This window comes from Peromyscus californicus, unplaced genomic scaffold (genome assembly GCF_007827085.1).
Source record: "Peromyscus californicus insignis strain IS unplaced genomic scaffold, ASM782708v3 Scaffold_10__1_contigs__length_136768540, whole genome shotgun sequence".
In the NCBI taxonomy this organism is placed as follows: domain Eukaryota; kingdom Metazoa; phylum Chordata; class Mammalia; order Rodentia; family Cricetidae; genus Peromyscus; species Peromyscus californicus.
In genome coordinates, this window is record NW_026294391.1 from 30,128,586 (window position 1) to 30,152,217 (window position 23,632).

The following is a 23,632-nucleotide window of genomic DNA, read 5'->3' on the forward strand; positions in this document are numbered from 1 at the left end:
TATCTATCTAAAATATATCTCTGTTTGACCTTGAAAACATACCGAATATGACTGACTACAAGTTTGATTGTAATAACTACTAACTTGCATTTCTTTATATCCCAATTAGTTGGTAATAATAACTTTCAAGGATTAGCAAATTTCATTACATTGTTAAATGAGTTGTATAGGTACAATACCTTGAACAAGATTAGAAATATATGTACAGTATGTTCTAACAAAAATAACCTCAAATTTGTATCAATATACAAAATTTGTATACAATATACAAAAATCCAATCCAATTTAAGACTAGTAGTTGCTTTTTAAAAGTAGATTCAATAATCTACCTTTTTATTTTATCATATCTATATCCTCCCTTTTTCTTTTCAGAGTAGATCCAATAATCTTCCCTTTTATCTTATCATTTCTATATATTTCTATATCATATCCCCCTTTCTTCTTTTAGAAAGAAATTAACTATGAACAATAACAATTTTAAACCAACCCCTAAACAAACATAAATATCCATAATCCATTTTTGGGGAATGTGGGTGTAGTTTTCTAGGCTACTTCCTACTGATTGAGGGCACTGGTAGTCTTATGGGGACACAAAGAAAATTTAGGATTATGGTCAAGTCCTGATTGGAGTAGTCTATGAGACTGTATCATCTCAGCTAGCCATCTCTATATTATATTGTCCTGAGCAGTTTGTAGTCCAAAGCTAATCTTTGGGTGGTGGTTGTCAGCTAGGTGGTGTTATCATTGTCCTGTTGGAATCGTTATTGTGGGGTCCTATCATCTTTTTGGAGACTTCAAAGTCACTGTTAGGCATGGTTATGGTTCACTGCAGAAAATATTTTTCTTGAGTCAAGTTTTGGATGATTTGTCCTTTTTCATCAGACGTCTTATTTGTCCAGTGTTCTTCAGATTCCTTAGCCTTCATTCTCCTAAAAGACAAAAACAAAACCCTTCCCCAACCCTAAATTTAGGGAGTTTCCAAGTCTAATCTTTATCAATTTTGATTAACAGTTTCTCCTGAATTTTTTGTTCTCTCTTCTATAGCTTTTCTATCATCCAGAGCAGTGTGGTCTTTTATAACAGGCATTAGGTTCTTAATTGCTCTGAGAAGGAGTTTCTTCCACGATGACAGGAAATGACTGAACAGAATTTGACATGGGGGCCTACAAAAGGTTCCTCGGGGTGTTTCCTGATGGCAAAGGCAAAGGATTATCTTGTCTGTCCCTTGTTGATCTACATTTGTTAGTCCAATGTCTGCCTTTGCTACACCTTCTGCATAATCCAGAAGGGAAGGGCATTCTGTTGGGATTATTCCTTGAAAAAACATTGTTTACAGTCCCTTTTTGGTGATTTTGTTTACTGCAATTGAAATATTTGACATTACTATTTTTCTTCAAACCTCTGGAAATCACCTCTCCTATCCAAGCATCAACACAATATCAGATTCAATATTTATTGTATCTTGGATCTATTCCTCCAAAGGTGATGATCTTGCCTTTAACAGCCTAATTATCCTTTTGCATTATGCATTAGCATTTTCAAAAGCCAGAGATTTAATAATTATTTGTCTAGCTTCTGAATTTGGTATCATTCTATTTACTACTAAAGTCAATCTTTGAAAGAAATCAGTGGTTTCTTTTGGCTCCTGTATAACTTTAGTAAATGACTCAATTTTCTTTCCTGTTTGTTCAATTCTGTCCCAAGCATTCAAGGCTGCCATGCAGCATAAAGCTAGGCTGTGGTCATCATATAAAGATTGTCTTTGTGTATAAGCATAATAGCCTTCTCCAAGAAGCTGATTTGGGGATATTTCCATACCTCTATCCCTACTTTTTTGTTCAATGGTCTTAGCCTCATCTTTCCACCAGGTCCTTCATTGTATTTGTGGACCAGCCTCTAAGACAGCTGTAACCAAATTTCTCCAATATCCTGATATTACACATTGACCATGAGTTTAACATCTGCTTCATGAAAGATGAGTGGATGCCATATGAGACTATTACTTCTTTGAATTTCCTCAAATCTAAAATTTGCACAGGAGTCCAATCAGCTCATATAAAAACTTAGGGATAGCTATCACTTTGTAGTTCCTGTAAGGTTACTGGATCAATTAAGGTTGGCTGTTTGAAAGCCTTAGGCTGTTTCTCTGTAACCTTATAATGCAATGTTGAGATTGGTTCTCCTTTAAATTCTTCTGTCTGGGTCTGAATATCTCTATGATCTGTTGTAACAAGTTTTTCTAAAACTTTTATCTTGGCACTCATACTAATCAAGTTTTTTAATGCTAAAACAAAAATGATCAAATAAATAATATTTATAATTGACATTACATTAATACCATCTACATTAATTATCCTCTCATTTAATTGTTCCATGTTCAGAACATCAATCGTATTATCAAACAGAGACCAAACTCCCTCCATTGTGAAAATGTTTCCTAATTTATAATGTGGGCGAAAAACTTTCTTTTAACTAATTCCTCCCTTTAAGAAATCTTAATTGACTCACCAAATCTGCTAACAATGACAATTCAGATAATGGTGTGGCAGCAGCCCAAGAAGGGGACTCAAGGAAAGCCAAAGGGAAGAAACTAGAGACCCAGCTGTATGCATGGGGGTAATGTGCAAAAGTGGCTAACTCCTGTGGTCTTTGGAGCCCAAAAACCTATGGAATTTGTTGCAGAGAGGTTACAACAAAAACATAGATTGCAGGGTAGGGACTCTGGCTGCATGTAGCTCTAGCAAGTAGCTTTTTCATGAATTCATGCCCCAAGTTGGGTGCCAGATGTAACACGAATTCTAATAGGTCTTATAATAAAAACCCATTGCCTGATATTGGGGTGACTGATGAAAGATCAGAGAGACAATGGAACAAGCTATAGCCATATCTTACCTCTAAGACTCCTCAGCCTGAAAAAGCTTTTTGTTCCTGTCTCCTCATGCCTTATATACCTTTCACCACTCAGCCATCACTTCCTTCCTAGTGCTGGGATTAATGGCGGGTGTGCTTTCCAAATACTAGGATTAAAGGTATGAGATCTCAAGTGCTGGGATTAAATATGTGTGACTCTCAAGCCACTGCCTGGCTCTGTTTCTCTCCTAGACTGAGTCAATCTCATGTAGTCCAAGGTGGCTTTGAACTCACAGAGATTCAGACAGATCTCTGTCTCCCAAGTGCTAGGATTAAAGGTATGTACCACCACTCCCTGGCATCTATGTTTAATCTAGTGACTTGTTCTGTCCTTTGATCTTCAGGCAAATTTTATTAGGGTACATAATATATCACCACAGTTTTCTGTGGTTTGGTGTACACTTGAGGAATTCAGTAGCTTTCCTTCAGGTTTTTGACTCATTTGAGGAGAAATTAGGTGAAGGACCTTGAGGTTAAAAGCTACTTGAGGTTAAAAGCCATGCCTAAAGTGCACAGGGTTTCTTCTGATGTGCTAATGCACATGGTCTTCTTCATCTCACAGAGGTTCTTGGTCAGGAATGTTCATCATTATAAATGAGTGAAGGGCAAATAAATGTACCATGGAAACTCTGGCTGGGTCCCAAGGCCTCACTACCAAAATTGTGGTGCCCTGTCAGTAGCACCTACATATGCTAGGAACTGAAACACAGAGATCTTGGGGCCCAGCCTAGGGCTGTTGAATTGTCATGTGCATTTTTTATTTTAATCAATTAATTAATTTTACAGCCTAGCTGCAGTTTCCCCTCTTTCCTCTTCTCCCAGTTCCTCCTCTCCATTCCACTCTCTCTGTCCCCCCAATCCACTCCTCTGTTTCTTTTCAGGAAAGGACAGGCCTCCCATGGATATCAACAAATCATGGCATATCAAGTTGCAGTAAGACTAAGTACCTCCCCATGTATTAAGGCTGGGCAAGGTGACCCAGTATGAGTAGGGTCCCAAAAGTCAGTAAGTCAGAGACAGGCCCTGTTCCCACTGTTAGGCGTCCCATGAGAACACCAAGCTACACAACTGTAACATATATGCAGAGTGCCTTGGTCAGTCCATGCAGGCACCCTGGTTGTTGGTTCAGTCTCTGTGAGCCCCTTTGAGCCCATGTTAGTTGATTCTGTGAGTTTTCTTGTGATGTCCTTGACCCCTCCGGCTCCTACAATCCTGTCCCTACATCTTCTGCAGGATACCCTGAGCTCCACATAATGTTTGGCTGTGGGTCTGCATCTGTTTCCATCAGTTGCTGGATCAAGCCTCTCTGATGACAATTGGGTTAGGCACCAATCCCAGCACATTCCATAGGCAGGACTGCAGGTGGAAGGTTATGTGGCTGAGTTGGTGTTCCACTCCTTCCACTTGAAGACTTGCCTGGTCACAGGAGATGGCCAGTTCAGGCTACATATATGCCACTTCTAGGAGTCTTAGCTGCGGTCATCCTTGTAGATTTCTGGGAGATTCCCTTGCACCATGTTTTTACCTGATCCTGAAATGCCCCCCACCTTTCCAGTAGTCTCTTTCAGTACTCTCCCCCTCCATTCTCCCTACAACAACCTGATCTCTCATGTTCCCATCCCCATCTGCCTGCAGTCTACCGGGGAGATCTCTTCTATTTCTCCTTCCCAGGGATCTGGGTGTACCCCTCGTGATCCCTCCTTGTTACCTAGCCTCTCTGGTCTGTGGATTGTAGCCCGGTTATTTTTTACTTTACAGCTAATATCCACTTATAAGTGAGTACATACCATGTTTGTCTTTCTGGGTCTTAGTTACCTCACTCAGGGTAATTTTTTTCTAGTTCCATCCATTTGCCTTCACATTTCCTGATTTCATTGTTTTTGACAGCTGAGTAATACTCCATTGTGTAAATGTACCCCAAGGTGAAAATCATGCACACTAGAATTTGGAAAGTGCCACTGTAGACAATATTATTTGTTAATTGTTTCTTCTGCATAGTAAGTACACAGAGGGAAGACGTCTCACACCAAAAACAAACAATGTTTTTGTTCACTTCTACCTGGTGGGTAAAAACAGATTTGCTGAAGAAAAAGTGTCAACTTCCTGACCTAGGTGTAATCATGACAAAAGAAGGCATACTTTAGTTTCTCAAAGTCTCCTTTATATATTTCTGTGATGGTTGGTTTGGATCGTCAGCTTTTTTTATCCCCTCGTTTTTCCTTTGTTCCTTTCCTTGGCAAACTTAGCAACTGTGCCATGTCTGAGTCATTCTAAAGCCACCCAGGTGATGAACCCATGCCTAAAGGTCTGCAGAACACACTCAACAGTGTCAGGAGTGGTTTTGTTTGTTTGTTGTTTTTGTTTGTTTTTCAAAAGGAATAAGGAGATGAAAAAACAGAAACCAGAGTGAATTTTTAGGAAATGAAAAGGCAAACCAAATTTTCTCAAGATACTTAAAAATGATGTCTCAATATAGGTGGCTGTAATGGAATGAACAAGCATAGAAACAGATTCTTTGAAGGAAAAGAAAAGAAACAAAAACTTATGCTAAAACTTAAGTTATAAAGAAAAGTTTGAGTTGTTTGTGAATGTAGATGTATGTTATATCCAAGGGTATCTACTAACCCTACATGAACTTAGAGAAGAAAAGTATTGACAACTGTGAAAAAATATATTGAAAGCATTCTTTTAGCCCGTGTCCTGGTAGAACATATGTGTTCACCAAAAGATACGTTAAAATGTCCCCACAGTAAAAGACAACAAGTAGAGAATAACTAATTGCCTCTCACCAGCAGAAAGGATGAACTGTGGGAGGCAGCAGATGTCACACTCAACAGCAGTGAGGAAAAGCTAACTACAACCACTCCTACAACTGCTCGGCATTGTGGAGGAATCTCATGGACAATATCTAGTTGAAGAAGTGAGAGCTCCCATCTAGTACCATGCACATGAAATGTTAGGAAAACTGATGGATGGGACCTATGGTCTTTGAGATAACATACTGGTACTTGTCAAAGGAGCATTAGAGGACTTCCGAGAGCTGCTCATGCTCTGATTCTGTATCTGCAGGCTAGCAGCAAGGATGTGGCCAGTCTGTGAACATTTTTCAAGCCATACAACTTATAATGTATATGATTTGTACTTCAAGAAAGTTTAATTAAAATATGTATATATAGACTCTATCCACTTTCACAAATGAGACAAAAAAAGGTCCCTAAATAATGTCCATGAAATGTTAATTGACACATTTGCCTACCTCACTACTAATGGTGCTGTGTAGGTGAGAAATATTATTTACATGAATAATAGACCCAGCTCTTGGCTCATTTATGAACTGTGACTATAACAAACATTCAGCTCTATTCAGAAAACCAGATCTTACTGCATCAAAGGTAATAGGTTCTTCAATTACCTTGAACATGTAATATATTCTGTCAAAAATTAAACATCTAGACAACAAAAGCACCAGCTGAGTTCAATTGTACTGATTTTTCCTGGAAGTTTTAGAACCATATAGAGCCATGTCTAGAAGTTTAAAAAAATGCAAAGCCCAGCTCAATGTTAGGTATACAATTCAGAGACTGAATTAAACACTAATCTCTGGGTTCAGTCTCTAAAACCAGAAAACAAAAGCAAGATACATTGTTACTCTTCTAATCGTGTCTAAAAGCAAAATCACTTTGGTATACAACCTCCCACTTTTCTTCTCTTTCTCCCCATGTCTTCAGACCTTGAATTTCAGGTACAGAAGCACACACTCACAAACATCTTTGGTACCCTTTCCCTAGATTCTATCACACACACACACACACACACACACACACACACACACACACACACACACACACTTGTGTGTAATATCACTTGTGTTATTGCAGAGTTCATGCCACAATAAACAAGGATACTATAAGAACAGTGAAGAACATTAGTTCCTTCATCACCTTCTTCCTGCATCAGCATCCACATACAGGCCTATAGAACGGCATATTAGAGAGAGAGAGAGAGAGAGAGAGAGAGAGAGAGAGAGAGAGAGAGAGAGCGCATGAGGGCACTCTTGCCACTGAGTCAAGCCTCATGACCTGAGTTCAATCCCCAGAACTCATATGGTGTTGGAAGAGAGCTGACTCCCAAAGGGTGTCCTTTGAGCTCCACATACCTGCTGTAGTATGTGTGCTCCCATAAATAAATAAATGTAAGGAAAATTTACATGTTTGAACCCAAAGTCAACACATCAATTTGTTAAACTCTTGAGAACAGTTTTATGTTTAGGAGGGCCAAAAATAAATTAATAAATCAATTAAATGTAACAATGGTGATCTCTGGAGAAATAATAATTCCCCTTTGTCTGGAAACTTTAATTAGGATCTTCACATATAAATCTATTAGATTCCTATCTTCACCAGCATCATCTAGACTAACCCCAGACACATGGGTGGGGGTACAATGGCAAAAAAGAGAACACTGAAGCTGGATATGGTAGTGCACATTTGTAATCCCTGCCCTCACTTTAGGAGGCTGAGTAAAGAGGCCTGAGGTAAAGTCCTGGAGAAGGGGATGGGAGGGAGGGAGAGGGAAAGGGAGAATTTACTTCATAGTATTCATGTGCTGAAAATTAGAGAGCTTAAATGTATGATTCAGTCATCAACATGTCTCAAATATCTACTATCTGCCAAGCACGACTGTGGACACTAAGGATAAAAGACAACAACAAAAAATCAATACAAGCAAAGAAACAAATGGACAGTAAAGTGCAGTACCGGGGATTAAAGCCAGGTAAGAACAAGAGTGACTTAGTGGTTATTTTAGGTCAGCTCCTCAAAGAGGTACTATTAAACTGATACCTGAGTGATGAACTGGCCGAAGATAGATGAAGGGGTTGTGCAAAGAGAGCATTCAAGGAGAACAGTTAATACAAAAGGCCCCACGGCAGCTTGATGTGCTCAAAGAGTCCAAAGGAGTGTGCTGGGAGGAAGGAAGAAAGGGGAAGAGAGAAGAAATAGGAGCAGCATGGCAAGGCATGGCAGAATGCAGTAATCTAGAAGTAAGTATATGACATGATCCGATTAGATCTTCTAGCTGCTGGGTGGATATTGGAAGCCACCACAATCATCCAAGAAACAGATGGCAAAGTACAGTGATGGAGCAGACAGAGAGAGAAATGGGAACATTAGGGATCGAATCAGATTTGTTGATGGGATGAACATAGGATGTGAATTTTGTGAGTCTGAAGTTCAAACAACTAAGCAGATGGTGATGTGAAAGACTGACATGGGTCTTACTGAGACACAGCAGATTCTGCATGAGAATAATAGAGAACAGATATTTTGTGTTGGAGGTGATAAGGTTAATGTGCCTAGTAGACATCCATGCAGGGTAAGTCTTGGGTGCTGAGAAAAATCATTTCCGGGAGTACTGGAACCTATGGAAAGTCACAGGATTGAATGAGGTCATTTCAAGGGAATGTTCTGAAAGACAAGGAAGTCCCCATACTTACAGAGTTGACAATCTCTGTAAGTTAAGCAGAGGAAGAGGGGACAAAAACAAAGAAAAACCAGACAAATGTAGGCTAATTGTGGCCAAAAGAAGTGTTTTAAAGGGGAAAGAAAGAAAAGGAGGTGGAGACTATTTTTTTAACCGCTCTTCAAGATGCCTGCTAAAATACCAGGTAGGCTACCCACAGTCCTTCTCTTCTCTCTCTCTCTCTCTCTCTCTCTCTCTCTCTCTCTCTCTCTCTCTCTCTCCCCTCAGAGCCACCCACAGTCCTTCTCTTCTCTCTGTCTGTCTGTCTGTCTGTCTGTCTGTCTCTCTCTCTCTCTCTCTCTCTCTCTCTCTCTCTCTCTCTCTCTCCTCAGAGCCAATCCCTAAGTCTCAGTCCCTAGTGTTGCAAAAAAACACCAGCTGCAGCCTCTGCCTCCCTTTCCCCTGCCCACGTCCCCTGAGGATCACACAGACCACTCCCTCCTAACCTCCCTCCCGGATTCCTCACTGTATCCTAGCCTCCACCACCAACAGGAATTCCCTGTGAACACATCAGCAGAGCAGACAAACAGGGAACACACAGCCAACACACTCTCTGAAAATCCAGAGAGGAAACAAAAACCAAGAAACAAAACACTCACCCAACAAAGACAAATCCAGAAATCAGCAGGTAGACCTATAATCACTCCAAACACAGATGTCTAGACGCCAGCAAATAAATACAATCAATAACACCCAGGGCAATATATCTCTACTAGAGCCCAGCTTTCCTACCTGATAGAATAGCTGTTTGCAACAGGCCCTGAATATCAAAGCATAGCGGAAACACAAGAAAAAGACCTTAAAACCAACTATATGAAGACAATAGGGGTCCTTAGAGAGGAAATTAATAAATCCCTTACAGAAACCCAGGAAAACACAAACAAACAATTGGAGTAAATGAATAAATCCCTTAATGAAAGTCAGGCAAACACAAACAATTGATGGAAACAAAATTGTTCACAACCTGAAAATGGAAATAGAAGAAATTGAGAAAACACAAACTGATGGAATTCTGGAAATGAAAAATTTAGGAATTCAAACAAGAACTACAGAGGCAAGCTTCACCAACAGAATACAAGAGATGGAAGAGAGAATTTCAGGCATTGAAGACAAGATAGAAGAAATGGATACATCAGTCAAAGAAAATGTTAAATCTAAAAAGTTCCTGACAAAAATCATCCAGGAAATCTGGGACACTATGAAAAGACAAAACCTAAGAATAACAGGAATAGAGGAAGGAGAAGAATCCAAGCTCAAAGGCACAGAAAATATTTTCAACAAAATCATAGAAGAAAATTTTCCTAACCTAAAGAAAGAGATGTCTATAAGGTACAAGAAGCTTACAGAACACCAAATAGATTGGACCAGAAAAGAAAGTCCCCTCACCACATAATCAAAACACTGAACATACAAAACAAAGAAAGAAAATTAAAAGCTGCAAGGGAAAAACAGCAAGTGACATATAAAGGCAGACCTATTAGAATTACACCTGACTTCTCAATAGAGACTTTAAAAGTCAGAAGGGCTTGGACAAATGTCTTGCAGACTCTAAGAGACCACAGATACCAGCCAAGTCTATTACACCCAGCAAAATTTTCAATAACCATAGATGGAGAAAATAAGATATTCCATGATAAGGTCAAATTTAAACAGTATCTGTCTATAAATCCAGCCCTACAGAAGGTGATGAAGGAAAATTCCAACTCAAGGAGGTTAACTACACCCATGAAAACACAGGAAATAAATAATCTCACACCAGCAAAACCAAAAGAAGGGAAGCATGAACGCACGCACTTACACACACACACACACACACACACACACACACACACACACACACATACACCACTCACCACTACCACCACCACCAACAACAACTACAGCAAATTAACAGGAATCAATAATCATTGGTTTGATAACTCTCAATGTCAATGGTCTCAATTCTCCAATAAAAAGACATAGACTAGGCCAGGTGGTGGTGGTGGTGGCGCACGCCTTTAATCCCAGCACTCGGGAGGCAGAGCCAGGCGGATCTCTGTGAGTTCAAGGCCAGCCTGGTCTACCAAGTGAGTTCCAGGACAGGCGCAAAGCTACACAGAGAAACCCTGTCTCGAAAAACCAAAAAAAAAAAAAAAAAAAAAAAAGACATAGACTAACAAAATGGATTTGAAAACAGGATCCTTCCTTCTGCTGCATCCAAGAAACCCCTCAACATCAAGGATAAACATTACTTCTGGGTAAAGGGTTGGAAAAAGATATTCCAAGCAAATAGACCTAAGAAGCAAGCTAGTGCAGTCATTTTAATATCTAATAAAATAGACTTCAAACCAAAACTAATCAAAAGAGACAGATAAGGAAGCTACATACCTATCAAAGAAAAAAGTCCACCAAGATGACTTTTCAATTCTTAATATCTATTCACCAAATACAAACGTACCCAAGTTTGTAAAAGAAACACTACTACAGCTTAAATCACATATTGACTCACATATAGTGATAGCGGGAAAAGACTTTCTGAACAGAATAAGCACAGGTACTAAGATCAACAATTAATCAATGGGACCTCATGAAACTGAAAAGCTTCTGTAAGGCCAAGGACACCATTAATTGGACAAAGCAGCAGTCTACAGAATGGGAAAAGATTTTTATCAATTCCACATCAGATAGATAGAAGACTAACATCCAAAATATATAAAAGAACTCAAGAAACTAGATATCAAAAAACCAATAACCCAATTAAAAATGGGATATAGATCTAAACAGAGAATTCTCAATAAAAGAATCTCAAATGGCTGAGAAACATATGAAACATTCAACATCCTCAGTCATCAGGGAAATGCAAATCAAAATGACTTTGAGATTCCATCTTACACATGGCTAAGATAAAAAACACAAGTGACAGCTCATGCTGGTGAGGATATGGAGCAAGAGGAACATTCCTCCATTGCTAGTGGGAGTGCAAACTTGTACAGCCACTGTGGAAATCAATATGGCAGTTCCTCAGAAATTGGGAATCGATCTATCTGAAGAGCCAGCTATACCACTCTTGTGCATATATCCAAAAGATGCTCCATCCTACCACAAAGACACTTGCTTAACCATCTTCATTGCAGCTTTATTCATAATAGCCAGAACCTAGAAACAACCTAGATGTTCCTCAACTGAAGAATGGATAAATAAAATGTAGTACATTTACACAATGGAGTATTACTCAGCTAATAAAAAAAAATGACATCATGACATTGGCAGCCAAATGGATGGAACCAGAAAAAATCATCCTGAGTGAGGTTACTCAGACCCAGAGAGACAAATATGATATGTATTCACTTATAAGTGGCTATTAGACATTAAGTAAATGATAACCAAGTTATAACCCATAGACCCAGAGAGGTTAGGTAAAGAGGAGGAATCTAGGAGGAATGCATAGATTTCCCTGGGAGGGGGAAATAGAATAGATTTTTTGGGTAGACTAGGGGTAGGTGGGGAAGGGAGCAGAATGGATGGGGTGGTGGGGAGATAGAAAGGAGGGAGGGAGTGCCAGGAGAGATGGCTGGAACTATGGGGCATTTGGGGGGATGGTATGGAAACCTAGTGCAGTGGAAACTTCCTGGAAATCTATGGTGATCCTAATGAGGACTCCTAGTAATGGGAGATATGGAGTCTCAACTGGCCATCTCTTGTAGCCAGGCAAGGCTTCCAGAGGAGGGACTGGGTTGCATTCAATTGAGTTGTTGGCCAAAAAGGTCCCATGGAAATCCTCAAACAATCTAGGCTGTTGATAAGACAATGAGTTGCTCTCTACAAACAGTGGGGCCCCATTGTGGAGGACAACACCCACACAACTTATTGAACATGAAGAAGTAGAGATGGTGCCTACATTGGGCCTTCACCCTACATTCTAGTCTCTTTGGCATGGGAAGGTATGCTGCAGGCTTCCAAAAGAGAAATATAAACACCAATACAGCCACAAAACCTTTGACCTACAATCTGTTCTGCCTGCAAGATGTGCTGGGGCAATGGTGACACAGAACTTGTAGGAGTAGCCAAGCTACCTCTAATTTGACTTAGGGCCTGTTCCATGAGAAGGAACCCATACTCAACACTGGGTAACCAAGAATCAGAGACTAGATGTCCCAGAGGCCTCAGGTTAAACCAAATACTATTAGTCTAAAAAAGAAGTATCAATAAGATGACTGCCAATGATATTCTGCTATGCTCATAGATTGGTACCTTACCCAGTCATCATCAGAGAAACTTTTTCTGGCAGCAGATGGGAACAGATGCAGAGACCCATAGCCAGATGTTATTCGGCAAAAGTCTAAATGTGAGTTGTCCATCAAATTTCTCCTCTCAGAGCTCAGGGAATCCCAAAGAAGAAGAGGCAAAAAGATTATAAGGGCCAAAGAGGATGGGCCCTCTGAATCAATTAAGCAAGGCACATATGAACTCACAGAGACTGTAGCAGCAAACACGGGGCCTATATGGGTCTACATCAGGTCCTTTGTGTATATATTATTAATGGGTGATGTTGCACTGTATGCTGTGAATGTGTTGCTCTTATTGGTTGATAAATAAAATGCTGATTGGCCAGTAGCCAGGCAGGAAGTATAGGCAGGATAAGCAGACAAGGAGAATTCTGGGAAGAAGGCTGAATGAGGAGATGCCAGCCTGCCATCCAGGGAGCAACATGTAATGGCATACAGGTAAAGCCACACAACACATGGTGACAGTTAACAAAAATGGGCTGAGCTTAAGTGTAAGAGCTAGTCAGTGGTAGGCCTGAGCTAATGGCCAGTTTTAATATAAGCCTCTGTATGTTTACTTGGGTCTAAGTGGCTGAGGGACCAGGAAAACTTCAGCCACATATTATAGCTATTAGCTTTGTATTTTTATGGGACTTGTGACTGTGTGAATGGGTGGGTCTCTGACTCTTGTGCTTGCTCTTGAGGCTCTTTTCCTTCTGTTGGGTTGCCATGTCCAACTATAATATGAAAGTGTTTGCTTCATATTATTGTATTTTATTTTGTTGTGTTTTGTTGTTATCTCTTAGAAGCCTGTTCTTTTCTAATGGGAGACAGAAAGGGAGAGTATCTGGAGGGGAGAGGAGGGGAGGGGAGGGGAAGGGGAGGGAAGGAGAGGGGAGGGGAGGAGAAACTGGGAGGAATAGAGAGAGGGGAAACTATAACCAGGATATATTGTATGATAAAAGATGATAAAAATGAAAAAGTGAGAAATTCTCTTTAATGTCAAGCATGGTAAGTTGGGGAAGTAATGGCTGTACTTGGCAATATGGAGTTTATCAGGGACTGGGGATAGCCTCTAACCCCAACTGTATCACATGAGGAGAAAATATAGAGCAATTTGGTATAAGCATCCTTTGAAGAATTCCTCTAAGAAGTGACCAGATGGAGGGGAGATGTGGAGCTATGGGAGAGAGTAGATATTAGAACATAAGTACAAGCTTATAGAAATGGTTCAGAAAAAGGGTTCATTAAAGAAAGAATCAAACAGAACAAAGAACTAAGTTTAAGGGCTGGGGATATAGCTCAGTAGTAGAATATTTGCCTACCATATATAAAGCACAAAGTTCAACCCCCAGTATTAGAAAAAAAATAAGTCCATCACAATTGGGCAACCAAAGTAAGCATGTATGTTAATAAATTATAAACCATTAAAACATAAGAATTCATGAGTTTCTATCAATAATAAATAAATGAATATATAAATAAATAAATAGGGGAGACAGTGTGGCTCTTGCCTAGACCAGCTAGAGTTAGAAAAAAAATCATTATTTTCTACCATCACATTAAAGATTGATCACGCAAAAATCATCACTAAAGCTAGAGGGAAGTATTAATGAGGAGCAGAACATTTGTGTCCTTCCAAAGCTTGTTCATTTTAAAGGAAAATACAATAACTGCAGCTATCCAGTGAGGAAATTATACAACACCTTCACTGGGTGGTCACAATTATTGTCACCAATAAAGAGGAGATAGGCAACATGAGTCTCCAAGATGCCATGCTCTAAGAAGGATACATCATCTTCTGTGCAATATTCTGGCCCCAAATGTACAACCTATGTCTGATGACAAGACACACTAGATAAGCACAAATGAGGGGTATTTTATCTCTAAAAAGATGGAGCTAGAGAGAAAGCTCAATTAGTAGGGTGCTTGCCTAGCATGCACAAATCCCTGGGTTCAATCCTTAGACCAGGTCTGTTGGAGGCACACTCCTATAATCTCAACACTTGGGGAGTGAAGACAGGAGGGTGAGAAGTTCAAAGTTATCTTTATCAACATGAGGAATTCTAGGCCAGGCAGACATGCATGGGACCCATAAATAAGCAAATAATTAAATGAGAGGGAGTGGTCTCTGTATTCATCATAAGTATCATTGTCCTTCAAAAGATATAAAAAGGTTGACGTGATGGCACACACCTTTACTTACAGCACTTGGGAGGCAGATCTCTATGAGTTCCAGGCCAGCCAGATCTACCATGTCTTTCGAAAAGAGAGAAAGAGAGGAGGAGATGGAGGGAGGGAAGGAGGGAGAGAGGGATAAAGAAAAAGAAAGACTGCAAAAATAACCCAGACTAAAAATGACTAAGAGTCAGGACAAGTAAATGCAATAGCAGTCCTAAATTGAATCTTGTAGTAGAAGAAAGAGGTGCTGCATAGGACTTTATCAAGACTAGAGTCAAAATTGAAATAGAAATAGTAGATTAGATAATACTATCTTATCAGTGTTAAACTTACTGAATCGATAGCAGCACTGTGGTGATGTAAGAGAATACTCTTATTGTTAGGAAAGTCACAATTAAGTATTTGGGAGTAAAGGGCCATGGAGTCTGTAACTGATTTTCTAGTGATTCAGAAATAAGTGTATGTGCTTATGCAGATAGTTATCTGGATTTTTAAAAAGCTAACATTTTACCATATTTCCCTTATCTTTTGCATTCTTAACTTTGCACATACATTTATTTCTGAACCACTAGAAAATCAGTTACAGACTCCATGGCCCTTTACTCCCAAATACTTAAGTGTGAGGGCAACCCTGGCAGTAGGTTCAGGATCCATCCCTGGTGCATGAGCTGGCTTTTTGGAGCCCACTACCTATGGTGGGACACCTTGCTCAGCCTTGATGCAGAGGGAGGGACTTATACCTGCCTCTACTGAATGGACCAGGCTCTGCTGACTTGTGTGGGAGGCCTTACCTTTTTGGAGAAGGGAATGTGGGGGAGGTTGAGGGGGAAGGCAGGAGGGACAGGAGGAGGGAAGAGAAGGGGATCTGTGGTTGGTATGTAAAATGAATAAACAATTTATTTAAAAATCCGGATAAAGGGTACATTGGCATTCTTTCTCCTGTTTTCCAGAGCCCAGAAAAGACTGTGACACAACAGTGGCATCTCATTCACAGTTTCACAGTAATGGTGGGGAGTGCTGTGAGTATTTCTACAAATATGAGTGTGTTGGAAGTTTGGATGGTGCAGATATGAAGAGATTCCTATCTACTGAGCTCAAGACAAGTGCAAAGGAAACAAAAGAAAGTGTAAAACAGTTCTTCTGGAGCACTAGAAAGCAAAGCCAGTGCACAGCAGGATTGCTAGGCAATGCTGGGGACGCATGGAGGTCTGCTAAGGTTAAAACTGGCCCCAGATATTGCTGTTTAATTTTTAAACTCCTCACATGATTCTAACAGACAGACAGCTTTCAGAAGCACTGTGCCAAGGCGAAGTTTCTCTACCCCAGCACTATTGACATATGGGCAAGGGACATTCTTTATGGGGAGTAACCTGTGCATTATATGATGTTCAGCAGCAGCTCTGGCCTCTACCTACTAGGTGCCACTTAGGACAACAAAAATGTCTCCAGACATTGCAAGAAATCACTCCATGTTGAGAATCAATATGCTAAGAGAGCAAAAGCCATAACTATAAATACATAAAGGCCAGGGATTGTTCTCTTTCCATCATGGGTTCCAGGGATTGAACTCAGGTCATCAGGCTTGCCCACCAAGCACCCTTGTTTACTGAGAACTCTTGCTTCTGCTAGGAGCGTTGTTAAGTACGTGGGCTTCAGAATCAAAACCCAGATCTACTACTTGTCTTCTGTATGACCATAGACAAGGGACTGAAATTCTCTGGGCCTCAGTTTTCTCTTCTGTAAAGTAATAAGATTCTTGCCTCAGGTGGCTGGGGGGATTAAATGAAGTCATACAAACAAAGCAGAAAGAGTGTGCCTACTGGGCAAGTAGCAGCTACCAGCCATCACTGTTACTATTGCAGAGTCGCAAATAAGGTGGCTACCAGAGGGGTGTCTGCTAGGTAATGAACTGCTTCCCCTAAAGTGGTTCTCAATCTTCCTAATGTTACTGCAACACTTTAACACAGTTCTTCAGGTTGTGGTGACCCCCAACCATAACATTATTTCGTTACTGCTTCATGACTGTAATTTGACTACTGTTATGAATCATAATATAAACATCTGATATGCAACCCCCACAGGAATCGTGACCCTTAAGTTGAGAACCACTGACCCAGAGTATACTCAACACTTAATCTAAAGAAAATTCCACACTAACCCTGCTCAGAAGGGTATAGCATATTGAATTCCTCTTAGAATCCATATCTTCTTTCTTATAGAGCCTAGGCATGATTCTAAACATTTGTGTTGTCATTCAACATTCAACACATATTTTATGAGTACCTCCTATGACCCGTTAGTATTTTAGATCTTGACAACAGTGACAAAAATATACAAATTTCTTGCCCTTTTGGAACTTAACATTTTATCAAGGGGAAAAGTGTGGAATCAGTAGACAAACTGATTTAATAATAGAGTTACAGGTAATAAATAGTGTTATCACTTTGATCCAAAGTGGGATAAGAGCAGGAATCTCTCCAGAATTAGGTGAGACTGCTGTTTAGAAGGAGGGTTTGAGAGGACTCTAGTGAAACCAGGAAACAAACTACAAGACTAGCTGGTAAAATGTGCTCCAGGCAGGAAGCACAGCATGTGCAAAGGCTGGCAGGCAAATATGTGGTTTAGATGAGAAACAGTGTGGTGGCCAGTGTGCTTGCAGAAGTGTAAGAAGAGAATAGATAAAGTGGGCACCTAGAGATTGATCTTAACTGTGGTAAGAAGTTACGAGAGAGTTTTGTGCTATGGAATTATAAGACTGCCTTTACTGACTAGTCTGTGGGGTCAAGAATAAACTCTGGTTTAGTTACATGATATTTAGAGAAAGAAAAATGGGGAGTTGTCTCTGGATATCTCACTTTGTATCACAGCACGAGTTAATAGAAAAATGAATGTGTCTTGGATACAAACCAGAAGAACCCAGTGAACTAAAAAAAAAAAAAAGATTTAAATTAAATTTTAAAAATCATTTATTATTATTTTGTGTGTGTTTCTGTGTGTGATGTGTGTGTATGAGTGGGGAGAGTGGGGGGAGAAGAAGAAGGAGGAAAAGGGAGAGGGGGGAAGAGGGAGAAGGAGGAAGAGGGAAGGAGGAGGGAGGGAGGGAGAGAGAGAACCAGTGCATTCACATGTACCATGGCAGGCATGTGTAGGTCAGAGGATAACTGCCTGGAATGGGTTCTCTCCTTCCACTGTGGGTTCCAGGAATTGGATTCACATCATCAGGCTTGCATGGCAATTACCTTTACTTGCTGAGAAATCTCACTGGCCCCCAATAAAGCAGTACTTCACAAACTGTGCCAGGAAATTATATGAGAGCATGATCAAACCAACTTAGAAGATCACAATCATGTTGAAATGATAGAGGACAGATGGGAGAGAATGGAAAATAATCAGAATATAATGCATACACTTTGAAAGATTTTGTTTCAATTATATACAGATATACTTGAACAGGAGTTGAATATAAAATACATTTTCACTGAAAATAGTGGCTAGGGAAGTTTGAAAAAATACCACAAAGTTATTGTGTTCATCCACATATACGGTTAAAACAGCCCCTTTACTTCCTCCCTCCCACACTATTAAAATTCTCCATGGATGAGTTCTTCATAATCTGCCTAAATAAAGCCATTTGCTTTAATTCTATATGAACTTCTCCAAGAAAATCAATATTGAACCCACAAAGCCAGAAAGACGAACTGGCCACAAACCTGTTAGGTTTTCAGTGAATAAAATAATTCCAATCTCTACAATAAAATTTCAAATTAAACTTCAGACTTTAAACAAGCTAAAAATGTTAAGGAATGTTTCAAAGATAAGAGTAGCCACTAGAACTTTACAACAAAATAGAACTTTTAGAAGACATCCTACTCAAGTCAGACACTGCTACTCAACGTTATTCTAGAAGGAAGCCAGGCCACTAAGAAAAAATAGAATGAGGTAAAAAATATTAGGAGTGGATCCCTTAATAATTGCCATTCAAAGACAATTTGATGGTGTACCTTGAAAAGTCTAGAAAAAGCAACTGAAAAACTATCAAATGATTACATTTCAGCAAGATGGCTTGAATGTAAGAAAATCCCTATAAAAATTAAATAGCTTTCATACTCAATGGTGTAGAAATTAAAAGATGAAACAGGGCTGGAAGGGAGCACAGGCACAATTTCTAAAAGCAACAGATATTACATACCAAAAAGTAATCTAGAAATTGACCTTTAAGATGCACAAGACAGTTCAGGCTATTGTGCAGTTAGTAGAGTGTTTGCATAGCATGTGAGAACCTGGGTTCTGTTCTTAGCACCATTATAAGGTCAGTTTAGTGACTTACGCTTGTAATCTCAGCACTTGGGAGGTGGAGGCACTGATATCAGAACTTCAAGATCATACACAGCTACATACTGAGTTCAAGTTTGAAGCTAGTCTTGGATACATGAGACTCGGTCGCATAAAAAAAATTAAGAGGCCTACAGTATAGTATTAGTATAAGAGAGTCACATCAATAAATGGAACACAATAGAGAAATTAAAATAAATACACATATGTAGTCCATTTCTAACAAAGGAGTCAAGAAGGTATCACAGAGAGTGAGGAGAGTCTTTTTAACTAATGATGTTTCAACTGGATATTTATATGTAAAAAGCAAACCTTAACTATCATTTTATATAAAATTAGCAATGAAGTCATACACGTGTGTGTGTGTGTGTGTGTGTGTGTGTGTGTGTGTGTGTGTGTGTGTTGAGATAATGACTAGAAAAGATACAGTGATGTACTCAAAACATAACGTAAATAAAATAAGATGATATGACCCAGCTGTTTCTCTGAAAGGCAAAACCAAACCAAACCAGGGACAACAGCAAGCCCATATAATTAGTAACGACTTGAGATAGTGGTGCCTTCAATGTACAATTAAAAAACAAACATGAGCAAAACCATTTACAAATAAAGTAAACCAATAATACCAAGCACTAAGCATCTGGACTTCTCATTCATCAATGGCAGGAAGGAAAACAGAACAGCACAAGTTGAGGGGGAAAGTGAGTGGCAGAGCACTCACTTAGCATGCGTGAGGCCCTAAGTCCAGTCCCAAGTACTACAAAACGAACAAACAAACAAACAAACTGCTATAACCACTCTAGAAAAGTTAGACAGGTTCTTAAAGTTAGCTTACTATTCAAAACAGCAACCTTACTTTCAAATATCAAACCAAGTGAAATGAAAATGTATATTCACACAAAATGCTATCTATGAATGTTTATATTGGCTTTATTCATAACCATCAAGAGTTGATGAGTGGACAAGGTATGAAATACCAGTCAGCAATAGAAAGAACAAATAATGGGAATACTCACTAACATAGATAAAATCTCAAATGCATTGCCTTAGGCAACAGAAGTTAGACTCAGAAGGCTATATAGTATATGATTTCATTCGTGGACCAGTATGGAAGACAAAATTATAGGGACTGAAAGTTGTGGGAGAGGTTGAATACAAAGAATCTATAGGGAAGTTTCGGGGCTAATGGAGTTCTATATTTAGGTGGTAGTTACATGACTATATGTGTTTTTAGAATTTTACACTAAAAAGATGACTTTTTTTTGTAAATAAGTTACACTTAAATTTAAAAAACACAAAGTAGACTCAAGAATTAAACAGATCTATAAAGTGGAAGTGTTCACCAGAATCTTTTAGGGGATTTATTTTATGATTTTTTCCCCCAAATGTTCCAACTACACCACCTCCCACCATGCCCAGAGGTAAGTTCCACACAGATTAAAGAATTATGTGTCTTTGAAAGCATAAACATTAAAAAAAACCACTTGTTCTTGACATAGGTACCTTTCCCAGGCTTTTACTGAGGGCAGACACATGTTGTGATATCCCCCACCTCCCTGAGTCCCTAGAATAACCGCATCAGCCATGGAAAATCAGCTTCTTTGCTGGCTTTCCATAACACCTGAGCAAACTTACTTTGCCATTTCTGGAAGACACCTCATGGTACCAAAAACAGTGGATTTCCTGGCCAAACCCACCAATGAAATTCCATTTCTCCAATTTTTTCTCCCTCTGCTAAGCAGACCCATATCCATAATTAGTAGCATTTTTTTCTTTTCTGTATTTCTAACGTTTTTTTTTTTTTTCTCCTGAAAAAATACACACACCTTCAGTTTGCGGGGGAGAGGGGAGGTTGGGGCAAGAATGACTCACACACGGAACACTGATGCTGACCCTATGTTTGCTCAATGCCTTGCAGTAGCTAAACTGCCTTAGCTCCACTGAATGAAGGTCACCTTGCAGGGATGGGGGAATGATAAAAGCAGAAGGGAATCCGATCAGGGCTGGCATGGTGCTGAGCCCACGGAAAACAATATCCCTGAAGAGCTACAAAATTTGGGCCACTTTTATCTTCCAGCTTTGTGGTTGACCCATACAAGCAGCCAAAGGAAGCGATGTCCAGTTCATTCTAGAGCTCACCTAAGCAAAATTTTATGAGCCACTAAAGACTCCCCAAATAATTTGGAAACAGCACACACTTTTTCAGTTGACTTCCAGATTATTTTGACACCACACTTAATTGTATCATGTACTAACAAACTCTTTTTTTGTTTGTTTGTTTTTTTGAGACGGGATCTCACATAGCCAAAGCTGGCTTTACCTACACTACATAGCCAAAGATGACCTTGAACTCCTGATCCTCCTGCCTCTACTTCCCCTGAGCTGGGATTATAGATAGACACCACCATGTCCAGCCATAATCAAGTTCCTTTAAAAATAACGATGCTCTTGACGCATTGTTACTAATTAATATTAACAACAAACAAATGCAACAAATTCTGCCATACCATGCATGACTAGGGGTCCATACTCATAATTTACTAAAGCTAGCCAAAGAGATGTTCAGAAAAATCAGAATAACTGCAAGAAGCTAACCTAATAATTCTTTTCTCATCATCACCCACCAGTTTGAACCCTAATCAGACACAGTTCCACTAAGAGACAGGATCTACTACATAATTTGTGGAGCCCAGAACAAAATAAAAACTGGAGATCTTTTGTTTAAAAAAAATGTGAAGCGTCATCATGGCATTAAACGAAGTGCAGGTAGCAAGCCCTTGAAGGTGGGGAGGCTTTGTTATTGGAGCCTCTCGTTGGCTAGAAAGTTGGTAAGAAAAGTAGAACATTTCACTATTAGTCCAGTAGCAATTGATTAACCTTTTTCATAGCATGTGTGTGATTTAAGAGATGGGATTGGGAAGTCTTAGGATTTTTGTCTTGTCTCCTCACCTCCCATTTTTGCTTCAGCTTTTCAGCCTGTTGGACAAAAAGCAGTTCTGTAGAGCCTGCCACAGAGTGTGGTCCATAAGCTACAGTACCATCTGAGAGCTTGGACAGAAATGCAGACTCTTGGGTCCCACCCCAGACCTACTGAATCAGAATCTCCTTTTTAAAAGCTCCCCGGGGGGATTCATACATTTGTGCCAGGCCAGACTAGAAGTGTTCCCGTACAAGCAGCCACAGGACACTTTGGTGTCATGCTTCCTGTGTCTCATGTGAGGCGGGTCAGCTCTCTTTCTCCCTCTCACTTTGTATATTGTTCTGGAGTTTTGAAACCCAAGCTCCAGTGGAAACATCCCAAGACCACTAGCCTCTTTTCAGCTGATAACCATCCCTTGGTTCTGAGATGCTGGTCCATCCCCTTGTACCTGGGGCCACCTGTTCTGGGCCCTGCCTACTGGTGTTGTGCCCAGCCATTCTGGGTCCTAGGCACATCTACATTCCTTCAGTATCTTCGCACCCACTTGCCAGACATGGTAAACCGTGTCCCAGGAAGTCCTGTGTCAGCAGATCGCCCTCCGGAGTAAGGTTCATGGCTTCTTTGCCCAGAGGTGTGGGGAGGGTCTGAGATCATTTAAAGCTTTGCGATTTGCAGGTTTCTCCCCCCCTCCTGGGGAGGGGGGGATAGCTTCGCCCTTTTCCTACCACATGCACTTTCCCACTCTGGGACCTCTGGGCTCCGTGCTTTGCCTCTGCCTTTCAAGACGGCCCCAAGAGCTCCAGCTCAGAGCCACCAACCCAGTGAACAACACGGTCACCCTCCCGGTCATCGAGCCCACCGGGGCCCATCGCCCGTTGTTGGCTCAGCAGCTTAGGTCTTAGGACCCCTCGAGGTTCAGATCCCTTTTCTCGGCGCCACACACTTACCTGTGGGTCTCCGCGACAGGCTGGCTGCTGGCGCCCTCGCGCCCTCCTTTTCCCCTTTCCGTCGGGCTGCGTCCCTCCTCCTCCCTCCCGCGGGCCGGGCGCCGCCCCCGCCGCTCCCGGACCACTCGCCCGCCCGCTCTGCAGCTGCCCGGCCCGGCGTGGCGCGGCGGGCGCCCGGCGGCGTGGCGGGGCTGGGCGTGGAGGTGGGGAGCGGGCGGGGCGCCTACACCGGGAAGCAGCCCCGCGAAGAGCTTCAGCCTCGGTGGTGGGGAACCCCTGGGATGCTGGGCGGCCGGGTGCACTTCCCCACTCCAGTCTCCACCCAGCGGCTTACCTTTAAGGGGCTCCTTGATCCCCAAAGGCCTGGTCCCGCTACTTTGAGTGCCACAGGCTCATGATAGGTGGGAACCCTAGTCCTTTGCCAGAATATTCCTGAATGCAGAAACCAGACCTCCCCAGAGGGGCGGGGTGGGGATTGGAGACACTGGTAAAAGAGAAACATATTGGGTAAGGACTGGGCTCAGTGATTTCTGAAAGAAGCTACGTAGTTCATAGTTCATGTAGTTCACTGGGTAGCT

The 23,632-nt window shown here is 40.8% G+C and overlaps 1 protein-coding gene across 13 annotated transcripts in view; it reads right to left on the bottom strand.

Moving 5' to 3' along the window:
• Window positions 1-23,456, bottom strand: part of Adgrg2 (adhesion G protein-coupled receptor G2) — a 119,024-nt gene extending 95,568 nt beyond the window's left edge. For 12 of the 13 annotated variants that reach the window (XM_052725493.1, XM_052725360.1, XM_052725425.1 and 9 more), the window contains exon 1: window positions 23,055-23,213. The gene's annotated coding sequence lies outside the window, so the exon portion shown is untranslated. Of the gene's footprint in view, window positions 1-23,054; window positions 23,214-23,388 lie in introns of those variants that run through there. The other variant, XM_052724658.1, reaches the window with a different exon arrangement.
• Window positions 23,457-23,632: the final 176 nt, after the last annotated feature.